General features: G+C 44.6%; 1 protein-coding gene across 1 annotated transcript in view; it reads left to right on the top strand.

The window, feature by feature from the left end:
* Positions 1-18,729, top strand: part of MAP6 (microtubule associated protein 6) — a 75,048-nt gene that overhangs the window by 11,376 nt on the left and 44,943 nt on the right.

Raw genomic sequence — 18,729 nt, 5'->3', positions numbered from 1 at the left:
GGCTCCAGGCTCTGAGCTGTCAGCACAGAGCCAACATGGGCTCAAACTCATGAACTGTGAGATCATGACCTGAGCTGAAGTCAGACGCTTAACTGATTGAGCCACCCAGGCTCCCCTAAAAACAATTTTTTTAATCTGTACTTATTTTTAAGAGAGAGAGAGATAGAGTGCGAGCTGGAGGTGGGCAGCAGAGGGCAGAGAGAGAGGAAGACACAGAATCCGAAGCAGGCTCCAGGCTCTGAGCTGTCAGCACAGACAAAGCCTGACATGGGGCTCGAACTCATGAGCCGTGAGGATCCTGACGTGAGCCGAAGTCAGATGCTTAACTGACTGAGCCCCCCACACACCCTAAAACTGGGTTGGAATCATTTCTATGTAACTTAAAAATCTCTGTGACCCTGAGAAAGTCTTTAGTTTTCTCATCAGTAAAATGGAGGTAATTGCACAGTGGTGACTTCAAGAGTCCCGATGAAGATGGGGAGGAAACACGCTCCCTGTGCACATGCATCACAGCAAGCACTGGCCATGCTTGTTGTTATCTGTGAGAGCATGGAATAGAGTGAGCTACCAATGAAAGTCTGTTACCTATTCACTCAGCAAACATCTGTCACTTATCAGGCACTACATTAGGACCTGGATACAGGCGTGAATTACAAATAGTACCTGTCCTAAAAGCTCCTGGTCTAATGAGAGAAACATAATAAGAAAATTCTAGTGTTGGCAGTATGTTCAACAGCACAAGGTATTGAGAGGACATAGAAGAAAGGGGGTGCCTGACTCAGTCTGAATCAGGGACCCCTTCCTGCAGGCGGTGTACCTGTGCAGTGTGTCAAGAGCATGGAGTTAGTTCCATTGGGAAGGGAAGAGGTTAGGAACTATATATTTCTTCCTCAAAGTCTTTAACAATGAGATGAGAACGGAGAAGGCCACCTAACTAGTAATTTTCATCTCCTCTTAGATGTCTAACTATATCTGGGACCTTGTGTTCAAATTATGCTCACCACTTGTTAACTATATGACTTTGGGCACGTTACTTAACCTCTGTTCTCTGATTTTGTTTCCTTATTGGTAACATAGAACCAATAATACCTACCTTGCAATGTTGTTGGAAGACCAAATATTCCATTAATTTTGTGACTCTCTTATCTGTCTCATTTACCATGGCACCCCCAGCACCAAGCTTAGTGCATGGTATTTAGGAGATGCTTTAATAGAAATAACTGAACAAAGGAATGAATGATGTGTGTACAGTACCTAGCATAGTACCTAGCTCATAGTGAGTGCTCAATAAATGGTAAGTATTTTCATCATCATTATCCCAAATGGGTTTGAGCCCCACTCAGCTAATACAAAGAGGTAATTTTGCCCTCTTATATGCACACATTCTGGATTTCTGGGGAGAGAACCATGAAATTCTTAGGTAAAAGATTTTCTGTATTTTTGAGTCTGACTTGAAGGATCAGGAAAGACTTCAGAAAGGAGAGTAGCATCTGAGCTGGACCTTAAAGGATCAGTCTGATTTCGTAGGCAAAACAGTCAGGTAGGCAGAGAAGAGGCACATTCCAGGCAGAAGGGACAGCTGGGACATGGAGAGCAAGATACGCATTTGGGGAACCACAAATATTCAGATATGACAAGTGTTCTGAGTGTGAGGAGTGACATGGCAGGAGACAAGTCTGGAAATGTCTAGGCTTGGCCAGCCCTTATATGTTGTATAATGAGAGAGAACAAATTTCCCATAAGTTTTAGTATTGAAACGTAAAGTATAATAATAATAATTGAATAGAGTATTTTGTCATATAGGTCTACTAATGAGAAGAACGGGTTTTTTAAAGGGGAATCACATTTGCTGAAATGGAGTTCAAAATTAGTGTCCCAGGGCACCTGGGTGGCTCAGTTGGTTAAGCTTCTGACTTTGGCTCAGGTCAGATCTCACGTATGTGGGTTCGAGCCTCATGTCAGGCTCTGTGCTGACAGTTCAGAGCCTGGAGCCTGTTTCTGGTTCTATGTCTCCTTCTCTCTCTGCTCCTCCCCCTCTCATGTTCTGTCTCTATCTATATCAAAAATAAATAAAAACATTTAAAAAATTCCTGTTTAAAAAAACAAAATTAGTGTTCCCTTTCATCATATTGATGAGAAATATTTATCTACAAAAATGATGCTTAGCTCATGGCTGAACAGAACCAGGTAAAGGGCTGGATTTGGCTCATGGACAATATTTTGCCAATCTCTGATCTATACTGTTGAGGACAGAACACCGTGCTACCAAGTTTCAGACTCTGTATTTAAGTAACAAATAACCTTCTGAACAGAGTGCCTGAGAATACTCGGTTTGACTGTTTCTTATTAAGCACATCATTTATTCTTCCCAAGTGGCATAGTCACTCTCTTGTTTCCTTACAACTGAAAAGCAACAGGGCACTGATGTATGTGTGAGAGAGTTTCTTTGTCTTCATATATAATGGGTAGCCAACCCATCTCTAGTAGCAACCAAGGATACAAGGTACAGGAGTCACCATTGTGAAGTAATAGCAGCCTGTGGCTCCTATGACAATTTTGTGCGGAGCGGGGAGGGGGAAGAGTTCTCCTTGGAGCTGGAACTAGGCTTTAAAAAAATAGATAAGAAGTAAATGCGATTAAAAGGTGCATGAGGGCACAATTCACTTGCCCAGGATTCGGCACCTAGGAAAAGCACAGGAGAGAATTCTACCGAAAGAAGGCGGCACTTTATAAATGCTACTTTAATCTCTATCTAGATGGAGGAATTTGGGTAGAGAGTATTACACTGTAAACCAATTCAATTCATATTTGTTGAAGCCTTCCTTTGACTAAGACCCTAAGCTAGTGTGGATATGACTGTGAGATCCACAGTTTGGCACATTCTGATTTACTCTGTGCCTGTTCCTACTTCAATAGGATTCCTTTGACTAAGACCCTAAGCTAGTGTGGATATGACTGTGAGATCCACAGTTTGGCACATTCTGATTTACTCTATGCCTGTTCCTACTTCAATAGGAGGGAGAAAGGTCATGATGATGATAATGATGATGATTGAAAAGGAGGAGGAGGCAGGGGGAGATGATGCCGTGGCAGAAGCATGGATACCTTTAACTAAGAAAGCCTTTAGGGCTGGGCGTGATCGAAGAGGGAAGAGTTCTGAAGAAAAAGTAAAGAACGTAAGGGAAGTTAGGAATCACAGCTACTAATCTGAGAGCCATGGTTCAGTGGATTAACCAAAAGTATCAGATACACATCAGCTCAAATCCCAGCCTTTCCATTTAGTATCTGTGTAACGTTGGTGAAGTTAGTTCAAGTCTCTGAGCCTGAATTTCCTCTCCAGAAAATGGGACAATATTATACATGTCATAGATTGCATGGATATGTACATATTTCATAAATCATTAGGTCTTTGCAGTTGAAATTTTAAATATTTATTCTCAAGAATGAGCAGGGAATCTAAATGCATTCAGGTTTAGACAGATGAGTCCCTCAGGGAACAGGCTCCCAACTAAGTCCTTGGATTACAGCTCTGAGCAAGAGAGACGCAGTTCACCGTGGAGTGAGCAGTCTAATGATAGATGTGCTGTGAAGCATGCATTCCAGTCGCTAATTATTAAATACAGCTGTGATGAGTTGTAGGCAGGGAAAGTACAAGGTGCCAGGAGAGCATTTAATGGGAGCTGACAGGCCTAACCTAGACCCGGAGTTGGAGCTGCCATCTGAGGAAGTGGTGTTTGAGCCGAGCCCTGACAGATGAAGGCGAGCCTTGATGCCTGCCCCGCTTCTGTGGGACCCACATGAACCCCTCCTCCCAGCTTCATTTCCTGGCCTGTCATCGAGCCAAGCCCTTGGGCGCGTCCCCTCTACAGTCTGTCCGGGTGCTAAGGAACCACGCTCCAAGACCGCCTTAAAGACCGCAGTGCAGATGGCAAAGCGCCCTGTCCTGAGGCTTGCGGTAGAGAACACAGAGCAGAGGAGAGGGCACTGCTGCAGTGGGGACTCCGATGACACGGGAGAGTTAGCTGGCGGCCTAGGATGTGGTTTTGTCCCCTTGATACCGCTCTTGCTCCCTCCTGTCTGCCGCCACCTTGCACCTTGGCCGAGGAATCTTCAAAGCACTTTTTCTTTTCTTTCTTCATCCTTGAATTTTAAAAAATATGCTACAAAGAATAGTGTAACAGCCATATTCTCACCACCCAGAACGTAAAAAATTAACACTTTATTATTTTTATTTCCAGTCTGTTTTGTGCTAAAACATTTTTTTTTCATAATGAAGTTTTTGGGATGCCTGGGTGGCTCAGTCAGTTACGTGTCCGACTCTTGATTTTGGCTCAGGTCATGATCTCACGCTTGATGAGATCAAGCCCGGAGTGGGGCTGTGTACTTACAGCTCAGAGCCTCCTTGGGATTTTCTGTCTCTCTCTCTCTCTCTCTCTCTCTCTCAAAATAAATAAATAAACTTAAAAAAAATAAAGTTCTGTTTATCTGCCTGACCCAGACCCATCTTGCTCCTTCCTCTGCTCCCAGAAGGCTACCACTCATGAGTTTGGGTTGCATCTCTCTTTTTTCCTAATGTTTTTAATTTTTATTTATTTTTAAGAGACAGAGAGACAGAGTGCGAGCCAGGGAGGAACAGAGAGAGACAGGGAGACACAGAATCTGAAGCAGGCTCCAGGCTCTGAGCTCTCAGCACAGAGGCAAACGTGGGTCTCAAACTCATGAACTGTGAGATCATGACCTGAGCCAAAGTTGGTTGCTTAACCGACTGAGCTACCCAGGCACCTCAGGGAATGCATATCTTCTTATTGAATAAAATGCAAAAGGCATTGCTATATGTATGTGTGTTTACTTAGATGTCATCTAACAGTGTGTCATTCTGTAACTATTTTTTTTTACCCAGCATCACAGGTCTTGAAAAAATACAAACACGTGGGCATAAACATCTACATATAATTGTTCCTTCCTTTTAATGGCTCCAGCATTGAATAGATAACATATTATTTTTCTTACTCTATTTATGTTAGGCTTTCTTAATTTTTAACTATCAAAAATAATGCTTCTGTGAGTATCTTATACAAGTCTCTCTGTGAATACAATTAAGAGTTTGAAGAGGACTTGGTGGATCTTGGTACACATTGTACCAGATATTGGAAAGTTGCTCTTTTTACTGGCTAGACTCATTTGTACTTCAGCTAATCATGTAAAAAGTATCCTGTTTTTCTTATAATGTTAGCATTTAAATTTTTTGCCAATTTTACTGTGTGACAAAGGCCATTGTTTAATTCCTTTTCCCCTGATTTTCAGTGAAGTTCAAAAGCTTTCCATGTGTTTGTCAAAATCTGCAATTCCGTTTCTGTGGGCTACATGCTCACACCCCATGACCATCATCCTATTAGGGTGTGATCTTCCTTTTATTGACCTGCACTGATTCTGATGACTAATCTTCTCTGTGGCTTGTCTTTCACCTGCGGTTACAGTGTCTTGGTCACACGGAAATTCGTCATTTTCATGTATTCCGTATGTTTAGTCCCTGCCTGTTTGGTTTGTGCTTTTCATTTTTAATTTCAGGAATCCTTTACTCCCAAAAGGATAGACATGCCTTTTATATTTTCTTCTGATGGTTTCAAGGTTTATTCTTCACACTCTGGTTTGTAGCACATCTGGAATGAGTTTTCCCGGGTAACAGCGTGAGATAGGAATACATTTCCATGTTCTGCTGTGTAGAAAGCCAGAGATCCCAAATTCGTTTGTTCGACAGGCCATTGGCTCCCACTAACGTAAAAAGTTCCCTCTCTCTGATGGCAAGTCCCCTCACTTGTGTGGGTCTGTTTCTGGGCTCTCTCGTTTGTTGCACTGACCTATTTGTCTATTCCAAACAAATACCACACTCAACCTCATCACAATAGCCTTGTAATGTGTAATGTGTTTTGATTTTTAACAGGACATGTCTCTTTCTTGGCTGTTCCTTTTCAGAATTGTCTTGGTCTTACTTAGACATTTACACTACCATATTTATTTGGGACTTAGTTTTCAGCCACCAGAATTACTATTGAGATTCTGATTAGATTTGGGTTAAAGGTATGGGTTAATCTGAAACTTGACTCTGTGTCATAGTGAGTCTTCGCAGGCATAAACAAGATCCGTCATTCCATTTACTCAGGTCTTCTTTTGTATCCTTCAAAAAAGGTTTTTTTCTTTGCTTTTTCCTAGACATTTTCTAGATTTTGTCATTGTCGTGAATGAGATTTTTTTTAGTTACCTTTTCTAATTGGTTGTTGGTGATGTATAGGAACAATATTGATTGCTGTATATTTACCTGGTGCCTGTAAGCTTGATGAATTCTCTTGTTAGTTATTTTCAGATTTTCTTGGATTTTCTTTTTACCATGATTTTCCTTTGTTCCTTCTTTGATCCATATCAGCCTTTTATTGAATAGATTTAATTTTTCTGTATTTCCTTCTGTGTAGAACTTATGCATTTTATTTCTAGGTTTTTGTTGGTTGGTTGTGTGTGTGTGTGTGTGTGTGTGTGTGTGTGTGTGTGTGTGGTTACCCTTATTTTTAAATCTGTGGATCTGATGTACAGTTTGAAGTTGGCCAGCCTTTACCTCTGATCACCCCTCCAACTTCCGTGTTCTTGTTGTCTTAAAGTTTAGCTCAGTTTTGCTTTATAAGTCCTCTAATTTAGAAATAATTAGTAATAAAATTTTTCTGTCCAATGCTTATTTAGATTTGCCTCAATATTCAGTAGTATTTTGCTCATCATTGCTTTTTGAATCCCACCCTTGCCTTCTGGAAATATACTCTTTGTCCAAAATATCTTTGTCTCATCCTCATACTTTTTTAAACTTTTTTTTAAATGTTTTATTTATTTTCGATACAGAGAGAGACAGAGCATGAGAGGGGGAGGGGCAGAGAGAGAAGGAGACACAGAACCGGAAGCAGGCTCCAGGCTCTGAGCCAGCTGTCAGCACAGAGCCCGACGCGGGGCTCGAACCCACGAACATGAGATCTGACCTGAGCCGAAGCCGGAGGCTTAACCGACTGAGCCACCCAGGCGCCCCGACATCCTCATACTTTTATGCTAGCTAGCTAAGTGAAGAATTCTAGGTAGACATTAGTTTTCTTTGAGCACTTTTTAAAAAAAAATTTTTTTAATGTTTTATTTATTTTTGATACAGACAGAGACAGAGCATGAGAGGGGGAGGGGCAGAGAGAGAAGGAGACACAGAACTAGAAGCAGGCTCCAGGCTCTGAGCTAGCTGTCAGCACAGAGCCTGACGCCGGGCTTGAACCCACGAACGTGAGATCTGACCTGAGCTGAAGTTGGAGGCTTAACCGACTGAGCCACCCAGGCGCCCCAGCACTTTATTTTTTTTAATGTTTTTATTTATTATTGAGACAGAGAGAAACAGAGCATGAGTGGGGGAAGGGCAGAGAGAGAGGGAGATGCAGAGTCTAAAGCAGGCTCCAGGCTCCAAGCTGTCAGCACACAGCCCATTGCAGGGCTTGAACCCATGAACCATGAGATCATAACCTGAGCCAAAGTCAGACGCTCACCTGACTGAGCCACCAAGGCACGACTCTTTCAGTACTTTAAATATATCACTCCACTATATTCTGGCCCCATTGTTGCGTATAAGGAGTCTACTATCCTGTAAACTGCCTGGATTAGAAAGGCACCTAATAAAAGTATCATAAATATTATTAGCAGCAGTAGCTGTTGTGACAGTAGAAAAATAGTAGTAATTTTCTGTACATTATGTCTAGTCTCTCCAATCCTGTCCCAAAGATATTGTAATCTGAGGCTCAGAGAGGTTGGATGCCTTTTCCAGTTTACAAAGCTAATCACTGAAGGCATAATTTGCAGCCCTGAGCAGACCCCCTAAAGCCTGTATCTCCTTCTCCCTAGGTCACACTGCCCCTATTGTCGTAACGGTTTATACACTGTTGGAAACCAGAGCCCGAGAGGATTGTTTGCCAAGGCCATGAGTGGGAAACTGGAGGACTAGGGTCTGGGTACTGCTGCTTAACACTTCCAAAACAGGCTTGGGAGGACGCTCAGAACACTGCGGGATCCTTGGGAGGGACCTCAAAGACAGAAAACACGTGTGTAGTCATACACCTCTAAGAATAAGAATTTTTGTTATCCAGGGTGTTGAGACTATAAAGTGGAACATATAGAATCAGGAGCTGCCCAGGAGAGGGGCTGCCTTTGACATCATCCATCTATCTATTCTTTCCAACAGAGAAGTCATTCAAATTCCTGGCAAACAAGTGTAGTTCTGGCATAAACATTGGCTGGTATTTTTGTTTGTTTTGAAGAGAAGGTGAAAGGGAAACAGTGAAGGTGCCTGAAGACATGTCAGAATTTCGCTCATTAGGGGATGCTGGGAGCTCCTTTGCTCAATCCGATGATCATTTTGAGTGCTGGGAAAATATCTCCCCAATTTTTTCCCATGCTGCCCACAAGGGAACAGCTACAGACATAACACACTTTTGAAGTGCAAGTTGCACCATCAACATTGTACTCCACTACTTTCTTAATAAACAGCCAAGGAAACAATAAACCTGGCATTGGTTTGCAGCATTTGTCAGCACTCCCACCATGGCTGACTCCAAGCTGCCTATGCACCACTTCCTGCTGGGGGCTTGGGAAGAGCTGGGCAGAAGCCACCAGCATGTGGCGTTCCCATCCAGTGGGTTCTATAGTCCTAGGTCAGCTCAGGAGCATAGATAATAGTAACATGTGGTAAAATAATTAGAAAGTGATGTGTTTTGAGCATTTGTTACCTTTATTTTTCATATAATTTGTTTATATTTTTTACATTTTGTTAATGTTTATTTATTTTTGAGAGAGAGAGAGACAAAGCATAAGCTGGCAAGGGGCAGATAGAGAGAGGGGACACAGTCTGAAGCAGGCTCCAGGCTCTGAGCTGCCAGCACAGATCCCAACATGGGGCTTGAACTCACAAATGAACTCACAAACTGTGAGATCATGAGAAGTTGGACACTCAACCAACTAAGCCACCCAGGCACCCCGGGCTCAGGGAATATAATAGTTGGCTCTCTCAAGACAGTATGAGCTGGCTTCCGCACACTACTGACATCTGAAATAGGTGAGAAATCTTCTGAAGCACTGAGAAATCTTCTAAAGGACTGAGGTTCGAGCAGGGTTCTGAGGGTTGAGTAGGAGTCTGCTGCATAAAGTGGAAGGACATATCTCAGGCAGATGGAACACAATGAGGGAAGGTATATCCCAGGGCTTCTGAGGAACATGAGTAGAAAATAGAAGACCAGAGAAGTAGGGCAGAGGTAACTCGTGAAGGGTCTTGTGGCCCCTGTATCCCAAAAGCTCCAGGAAACCTTTGAAAGATGCTAAACAAGAGAATGAGTGATTGGATTTGCATTCTCAAGAGGCCTGTGTGGCATCTGGGAGGTGAGAGGTTTGGAGAGGGCCAAGGCCGGAAGCAGGGCATGCCATGATGTGTGGTGGTCAGCAAGATGCTAGGTGATGGAGGTCAGGTGGTAAGGGAAGGGCATTCCAGACACCCCAAAGAGCATGTGCAACGGCTTGAGGTGTGAGAAACCAAGCACAGAAAACAGGGATGGTATGCGAAGCCTGGGTGTAGACTTCCTGCCGGGAATGGCAAGGATGTGACTGGAAACCTGGGCACAATTGACACTGTGTCAAGGACTCTTGTGCCAGTAGATGTGTTGGATATAGTCCCGTTTATGGAATGTGCTGGCGGAAAGTGGAGTTAGTGTTCTGCACTCTCTCTGAACCACACTATTAAATAATTGCTACGTCCTTTGGCTTACCTAATTGGGCTTTTGGCAGGTAAGTGTTATATGAACTGGTCTCTGGGAGGCCAACCCTCTAGGTTCTTGTCACTAAAAGTGTAGTCCATAGACCTGCAATATGCATAATTTCAGATGCTACCCCAGACATCCTGAGTCACACTGCATTTTAACAAGACCTCATGAGCACTCTAAAGTCTAAGAATCCCTGAGCTACGGCAAGCTTTCTCCTGAGTGGCCCAGACCACCTGCACTGGAGTGCTCATTTACAGTGTGGATTCTTCAGCCCCATCCCAGACTCCTGGGTCCTGCCCTAGACCTTCTGAATCTGAATATCTAAGACTAGGCCCAGGACCGGAAATTTCTGTATGCTTCAGAGATCGCCCCTATGCATGTCAACAACAGTCCACACTAATCCCAAAAAGACTTGGCCCAAATAGTCATGGTTGAATTGGATCAGAAAACTGAACTCCTTAAACTGTCCTGGTAAATTATTTCCTTCCTTTTCTATGCAAAGCACTTTGTAGGTCATTGACAGAGAATAGGTGCTCAATAAATGTTAGCAATTGGTGGTGTATTATTTGTTATATTTGAAATGTCACAGGTTCCTTGTCAAGGCCAGAAGCAAGCAAGATCTGGGGAAACGGTGTGTGTTTGTGTGTGTGTGTGTGTGTGCGCGCGCGCACGCATGTATGTGTGCATGTGTGAGTATGTGTGTGCGTGCACGTGCACACGTGTGCACAGTGTGTTGGGGATGGGGTGAGCAGAAGGATGCAGGATGCTGGATAAATCAGATGTCCCCTCAGCCTGTTCCGTGCACAGTGCCAATGACCATCTGCTCCGAGCAGCCGCCTGTCTGGGAATCAAGGGTATCCATGGGAACCACTATGGAGGTTGCCAAGAGGACTCCATGGCCACCAGCCAGGGGGGAGAGTGGAAATCAAGTGGAACGGAAAGTGACAGACGTGTGTGTGTGTTGGGTGGAATGGGAGACTGGTCAGCTGTGAGAGCAGGGGTGGGGCTGGGAAGCCTGCAGACATCACTGACTCGCACAGCTGTGCCCAGGAGGACACTTGAGGCAATCTGAACTCTAGTATTTCTCTCTGTCCCTCCCTCCCTCCCTCCTCTCTTCTTCCTTCCCTTGCTTCCCCCCTCCTCTAATAAGAAATTCAGTTTTTCAAAACAGTACAATTAGCGGACAAGTAAAAATGAAAATGTCAAGTCACCTCAAATCCCACCACTCATAAGCAGATGTTGTCATTTTGGTTTTAGTTCATCTTTCTCCCTCCGTATTTTTATAAGGTTGAAACCATGCATTTCCAGTTCTGTATTCTGCTTTCCAGAAAGTTCTTTTGAGTCAGGCATTTTTATTTTGAGAAAAAAGCCTGGAATGTGGAGTCAGATACCCACCTGCAGTCACATCCCAGATCTGCCTGCTTGAAAATGGATGGCTGAGGCCAAAATGACAAATTGATCCAAAATGGATATTCCTAAGCGGGCGCCACTGTGCCGTCTTAGCTGATGGCGCCCATTAGCTTTACAGCCTGGTTTGGAGTTGAAGATTTTTTTGTGTATTTCATCCACTTCAATGAAGCCTGTGCATAAACGGGGAAAAAATCCTTCCAACAGGAAGAAAAGAATGGGGAACTGTTTTGCCTCGATACATCTGAAAAAGAGCACTAAGATTTAAAATGTTGTATTGACCCTAGAATGTGATCTAACAGGGTAAAGAATGTATATCCGGGTCATTTCTCCTTAATTAACTGCTACAGCCAGCAGCCTGTCGTTTGTGTCGCTCCAAGAGCACTTATGCCCCAAGGGCAGGTGCTGTGCCGCCAAGGGACCACCCACGTTTGAGGGAAGAGCGAATCTTGCCAGCTGAAATGTGCAAACCTGCTGGTGAGACCAAGATGCCACTTCAGTCAGTGTTTCTCGGAAATTCTCCAAAGTTAGCCCATTCAGGGCACTGTAAAAAGCGGATTTGACTTTATTCGATGCATTTCCATCCTTTTAAATATGGTTCTTTTAAGTATGTATCTATAAGTCAGTATTCTGTGTGATGGGATGTGAAACATGTGAGCAAGCAACACAGAAAGTTGGAGCTACAGGTCGCTTGGTGAGAGAGAAGAGAGCACTGGACCAGGAGTCCAAAAAGACTTAGATTTGATTTCCTGCTCTGAAGCCCACTTCTGTGTGCCAATGATCATACCACACAAACTGCCCTTTTAAATGTCTCTGTCCTTTTAAGTGTTTATCTTTGAGTCAGTACTGTCTGTTTTCATGGCAAACTAGAAAGCTGGAACGGCCTCTTTTTCATCTCAGTGTCAGTAAATACTTTCCTTGCATGACTGAAGGGAGCCCGTGATAACCCAGCATCCCACACGGTCTGCCATTCACCATTCACGTTTACACTTGGCTTGAGAAAAACAACAGAAGTTTGGGAGCAGCTTAAAAACAGACCCCCAGAGTGAACAAAATCACTGATAGAAGGCTTCCTTTAAGCTTCTTGACTTTTAAAATTAATTCAACAAATGTTCTTTGAACACCCACAGTGAACACTACAGTGAGTTAATGTAATTGTTGTTCAGAGAGAAAGCATTTGGTCCTCAAGTCACTTCCTGTTGAGCAGGGGAGACGGGACTGCTTTAAAAATTCGGGCTGGATTTCTATTCAGGCATGGTAAGCCAGCAGGTCAGGAGAGGACTGCCATTGAAAAGACGGCTTATTTTCCAGAGGAGGGGGCTGCCTACACCACCCGTGCAAGGCCATGTGGGGAAGCACCAGGGTTGGTGAGGAGGCGGAGGGAGTGGTTTTTCCAGGAAGAAGTGGGTCAGGCAGGCTAAGCAGGCTAAGCAGGTTTAGGATTGACTGATTTGAATAATTTCAGTGGACTCGGGGCGTATGGCCATAGTTGTTTGGTGCCCAACCCTGGGATGATTAGGGTAGGAGGCCGTTAGTGGCCCAAGTGTGAGAGCCCAATAAAGGGGGTATTTGGGGTCTGGGCATTGGATTGGTTGGTTTGCATATGAAAGGCATGTTTACTACCCCTAGGAATGGCTAGCCCTGGGGTGGGGGTGGGGGGCTGTTTCCCCTGGGTCGGTAAGGCCCCAGATGGCAAAACACCAGAATAAAAAGGCATGCTTAATACACATGGAGGCATTATTGTAGCATTATTAGGTGCAAGGCTGTAAATAACAAAAAAGAACACGCTTCAGGTGTCACGGAGAAGATACTATTTCAAGAATACTTGTTCTGACAAAGGCTTAATGGAAGAAATGGCTTTTCAGTAGGGCGGACCGGTGGGGCGGGGGAAGGGGAAGGGATGTGGGGGGAGGGGGGCGTCCAAGCTCCTACCACTCATTGGCAAGTTGCCCACCTTGGGCCAATTAATTAAACCTCCTCCGAATAATGTTTATTCTGTTTATATCCCAAAGTTGTTATGCAGATCAAGCAAATAGTTCATGTTTCTCTCACTGTGCACAGTCCATGGACCTATATTAGAATTGTAGTGTTTGTTTAAAATACAGCTTCCTGGGGCGCCTGGGTGGCTCAGTCAGTTAAGTGTCCAACTTTAGCTCAGGTCATGATCTTGCAGTTCATGAGTTTGAGCCCCACATTAGGCCCTGTGCTGACAGCTCAGACCCTGGAACCTTCTTTGGATTCTGTGTCTCCCTCTCTCTCTGCCCCTTCCCTGCTCATACACAGTCTCTCTCTCTCTGTCTCTCTCTTTCTCCCAAAAATAAATAAAACATTAAAAAAAATTTTTAATAATAAAATAGAGCTTCCTGGGACCCAGAATCAGGCTGTGAGGGTGAGGCCCAGGAGTCTACGTTTTAACAAGTCCTTCACTCACTCTGGGTGATTCTTAGGATCACTAAAGTTGGAGATCAACCTAGAGAAAACAGTGCTAGGCACACTCCAGAATCTAGAGGGTAAAGTACATGTGAAGAGGATGCTATGTATTTATTACAACCATAGCTTACACCTGCTTGGGGCTCTCACGCCTGTCAGCCCCTTAGGCAAGAATTATGGTTGGGCTGCCTGCCTCACGAGCAAGCCGAGGTAGGTGTTAAACACACAGACAAGGAAGAGATGGTGCCCAAAGCCAGGCCTCCCGGCTGAGGCCAGCTGCCAGAGGACGCTAATATTACCCTTACAACGTTCCCACAGGCCTCAGGGCGAGCGCAGCCCCAGAGCCGGGCCTCAGGCTGCAAGCTGGCTCCACTCACAGCTTGGCCTCCCGATGCAGCTGTGCGATTTCAGATTCCATGTTTATCTGAGTGGGTTTCTATTTTTACCTCCAATTTCTAAAAATACAAACTGACAGACTAACCAAAAGTGGTTTTGGCACTTTCAAGGGAAAATATGTGGGTAAGAATTATTGAATAATTGCTAAGTCCTCCGGCCTTGCCTAATTGGGTGTTTGGCAGATAGATGGCTGTATGAACTGATGGTGATTCAGAGTGGGCAAAGGAGAGTACCGCTTGGGAAGCACCACCCATTTGACCTTGGGGTTGGTGTTTTCGGTCCTCACAGAAAACCTATGTGGTACCTTTCCCGCACTTTACTTTCATAAAGTGAGGCTCGGGCACATCCAGTCACTAGTACAAGGTTTCATGGGAAGGAAGAAGTGCCTGGGATTTCAGTGGGCTCCATGTGATTACAGGCTCGCCTTGTTCCCCCAGCTGCCTAGACTCCCTCCAAGAAGGTGCTAGATCCCCAGGGTGGGGTTAAAAGGCATGCTGCTAACTAATTACTTTTCTAAAACCCTGGTGATGTATCTCTCATTTCATAAACTAAAAAAAACATTCACTTTACTGACTTTCACAGAGATAATTCTTATCAGATCTCTGACAAAACAACCTAAACTGCAGCTGCTTATTTTGCTCCACTTTCTCCTTCCGGCTCCCCTAGTAATTACGCAGTAATTATTATGTGGGTAATTACCTCATTAGGAATTTGGTGTGAGAAAGCTCAGGGAAAGAATAATAAAAGGGCGTCTCTTTAATAAGCTACAAGATTACAAATGACAAATACAGTTTTAATAGCCCTTAAGCCCTCATTAAAAGAAAAGGAGGAATTTTTCCTGCACGATATTTTGGAAGGTGTCGGAGTATCTCTTAATCAATCTGTGCTCCTCTGAAAAGCCTGAGTTTCTCTAAGGTCTGAGAGCCCATTCCTAAGTGGGTGGAGGCCCTCGGAAAGTTCCAGTGAAGGAGAGCTCCACCAGCAGCCATCAGCAGCTGTCCATGCCCCTCCCCTGCCCCTGCCTGTGGCGGGGAGGAAGAAATGTGGGGGAGGGCATCCTGAGCACCGGAAGGGACTCACGCTCTGACTGAAGGGGATCCTGGCCGTTGGTCCCCAGTGTCTGCATCTCACAGTCCCTTCTCCTGAAACCAGGTCGGAAGCTTCTGGGGGGAGAGGCTTTGTCCTGCCAGGGCCTACCTGGCATGGCTGTTGGCATGAGGACTGGAGAAATGTGAGTCAGGGGTCCTCAGCGTAGCAGGCCTGGCTCCCCACCATCTGGCTTCGTTGAGAGCCATACACCCTCCTGTTCTCTACCCTCTTGGATCTTGGACCCTGACCACAGCCTCCTTGGGGCCCTTGTGGGATTTGCTTTCACCCTTGGGCCATGAAAAGCTCCGTGTCCCATCTTTGGTAAATTCTTAATTCAATTCCTGTCTTCTACATTTCTGCCCTCTCTCCCAAAAGTAGAAAAAATCTTCTCATTTATTTGCCCTTAGCACTTTTGACATACCTCCTGTATAATTTTATTCAAGCATTCAGCAAATATCTTTCCTCGGAGTCTCTCCTGCCAGGGACACAGCTACTGTAGCCCATTTCACTGTAATCTCTCACCTAGATTACTGAAGTAGCCTCCTAGCTGGTCTTCAGGCTTCTGCCCTGTTCTTAACCTTCTAAAACAAAAGACACACCAGCAGCTCAGGCTAGATGAGGCCCAAATCCTCCAGTGGCTCCGCCTCTCACATTCAATGAAATCAAATCTCTCATTCTAAGGTGCAGTGCCCCACCCCACCGCCCTTCCTTCTCTGATCTTATCTCCCCCTCCCCCCCCCCCCCCCCCCCCCCCCCCCCCCCCCGTTCCCTTTGTTAGCTCCAATCCAATGACATTAGTCTTTGTTCTCCACACACACCTCTTGCCTCAAGGACTTAGCATTCTGCCTGGAGTACTCCTTCACCAGATTTCCACAAGGCTCACTTCCTTCAGGTCTGCTCAGATGTCACTTCATCAGAGAGGCTGTCTTTGACGCTAGGAAACACAGCACACATATACATACATACAAGCACACGTAAGTCTGTCGCCGTTGTTAGTCTTGTTGGAACTTCCCACCACCAGGCATAGTATACAAACTGCCTATTGGTTTACTGGCCATCCCCCTTCATCGGAATGTAAGTCACTGCTCTCCAAGACAGCCAGATGTTGTCTAGTCTGCCCTCTATTGTATCCCAATCTCCTGTTGACAGCATCTAGATTAATATATGTCAAATAAATGAAGCAGTGAATTACTGAGCATCAGCCAGTGAGCCCTCAATAAATGCTTACTGATGGAAAATCATAAATATGCTCAGAGTGTCTGTCTAAGGGGGGAAGTTTAATGTCAAGTTATATGAGTATTAACACAAATGACAAATAGGCAGGTAGATTTATTGGAAAGACTGCCTTCATGAGTCCCATGGGATGGGGATTTATGGACAAACATTAGGAAATCTGAAGAACACACTGGAATAATTTTTTTTTAATTTTAACATTTATTTACTATTTAGAGACAGAAAGACAGAACATGAACATGGAAGGGGCAGAAAGAGAGGGAGACACAGGCTCCAGGTTCTGAGCTGTCGGCACAGAGCCCAATGCGGGGCTTGACCCCACAAACTATGAGACCATGACCTGAGCTGAAGTCGGACACTTAACCGACTGAGCCACCCAGGCACCCCATCAATGGAATAAGTTTTAATGCCATGTAAATGATAACACAAATGAAATGCTATGTAAAGGTATGTTCCAAACTATAGGTTTTGTGCAGATATTATCTATTATTGTTTTAAATGACAATATATATTAGCATCTTTAAAATAATTAAGTGTATCCTACTGCAAAACCAAACCAAGCTCGGGCTAGGAGATGAGAGGCGTGGGAGTACTGGTTCCAGCACTGCCATGACTTTGCTACGTGATACGATGGACTCACTTGCCTTCTCTCCACTTTATTTCCCCATTCTGTAAAGCTGACACACTGGATTAAATTATTTCTGGAATGTCTACCAGCTCTAAACTTGCAGGCCTTGCAGCTCGTTGGCTGGCTGGCTGAAACGATGGAACATAGATTCTAGTTCCCACATTGCCCAGTCTTAACTCTCCGCTCGGTTCTAGGGGCTTCCCATGCCCTCCCCACTCTTCTGCAGCCCAGAGTAGCCCTACTCTTTATCTGAAAATGTTTTATGTACATCCCTGAAGTCCCTATGTCTTCTTTGAGTTGAAGACAAGAAACAGGAGAAGATAAAGTCATTAAGAAGCAGAAATGATGGAAACTGGAGGATATTTATTCTGTGAAAAAAACAGGGAAGAAGAGGATAGGTATGTTGACTTACATCTAAGAATCAGGGGAGCATATAAAATTCATGGAGCCTATTTCTTAACTGAGACTGTCTTTGAGGGGTATTCCTTTATACACTATTGCACAAGAATTACAGAGTATTACACATCAAATCCTCCCTCTGGCAGATTATAATCCTAGATGTTTGGACAGGGAAAACCCCAGAGGAACATCTGAGAGATCTTGCACACCTAACTTGGTGTCTTCGGGCAAGTCCTCAGAGTTGGAGCGGATGAGAACACACCGGAAGCCTGCCAGGGTTCAAGGCTACCACTCACTAATTATAACTCTCTCACGACCTTGGGTAAAGCACAGTTTATACCTTGTTTTTCTGGATACAGCATGGAGTTAATTGGGTTGAAGTGAGAATGAAATATAAAAGCTCAGTGAGATAAAGTAACTTGCTCCCAAGGTAACAGAACTAATCATTTGGACCCCAGAGCCCTAGTAGGAAATGAGTATAAAAAGAATCAAGGGAGACTGTCTCATAATTCTAAACTATCTGTTGATTAAACCAATGGATTTAAAGTAAGAAATGTCTATCCGACGCCCACAGAGGTAATTTCCCATTGCGAGGGATTCACTCACTCCCACACTTGGTATCGACTGCAGCAAAATAGACCAGAAATGCCTTTACTGGTGGAATGTGCTGGATGGAACGATACTGTTCCAGCTGAGTAACGTTAACTGGGTCCCCGGCGCCTGTCTCCTGGGACAGCAGAAATGATCGCTTTTCATTGCTCTCCCTTGGACCTGACCTTGATATTTCTTCCTGTCTCCCCCTGAATATATCAAAGCACCTGAGGACAATATAAGCACGTTCTCCTTCAACTAAATCTCCCAGGGCTCACATCGAGGTTGTGTTCGGAGGCAATGACAGAGGCTGGATCTGGATCTGACCTTCCAGTCACTACAATCTTCTAGTCACCAGCCTTTGAATCTACCTTTTCCCCCCTTTTCACGTTTGAGTTTTATTAGCTCAGAGGCCCTGGTGGCCATCTGTCCCCAGAGCTGTGGAAGTGCATCTGTGCTGTGTCCTGCTGGCCCCGTGTTAAATGAGCCCATCCAAAGAAAGAGCGTGGGCAGGGGGTTAGGCAAAGGGCAAAAGTCAATTAAGAAAATACCTCTAGAGCAGGGGAGGGGCAAAATGGGGGAAGGGGGTGGGAGGTCCAGGCTTCCAGTTATGCCATGAACAAGTCACGAGGATAAAAGGCCCAGCTCAGGGAGCACAGCCAGGCACTTTGTAATCGCATCGGATGGTGTCAGACGGTAGCCACACTTGTGGAGAGCACAGCGTAATGTATAAAGAAGTTG

The sequence above is a fragment of the Suricata suricatta genome, chromosome 11, assembly GCF_006229205.1.
Source record: "Suricata suricatta isolate VVHF042 chromosome 11, meerkat_22Aug2017_6uvM2_HiC, whole genome shotgun sequence".
In the NCBI taxonomy this organism is placed as follows: Eukaryota; Metazoa; Chordata; class Mammalia; order Carnivora; family Herpestidae; genus Suricata; species Suricata suricatta.
Note: the sequence above shows the minus strand (reverse complement) of the source record. Positions and strands in the feature narration are given on the sequence as shown.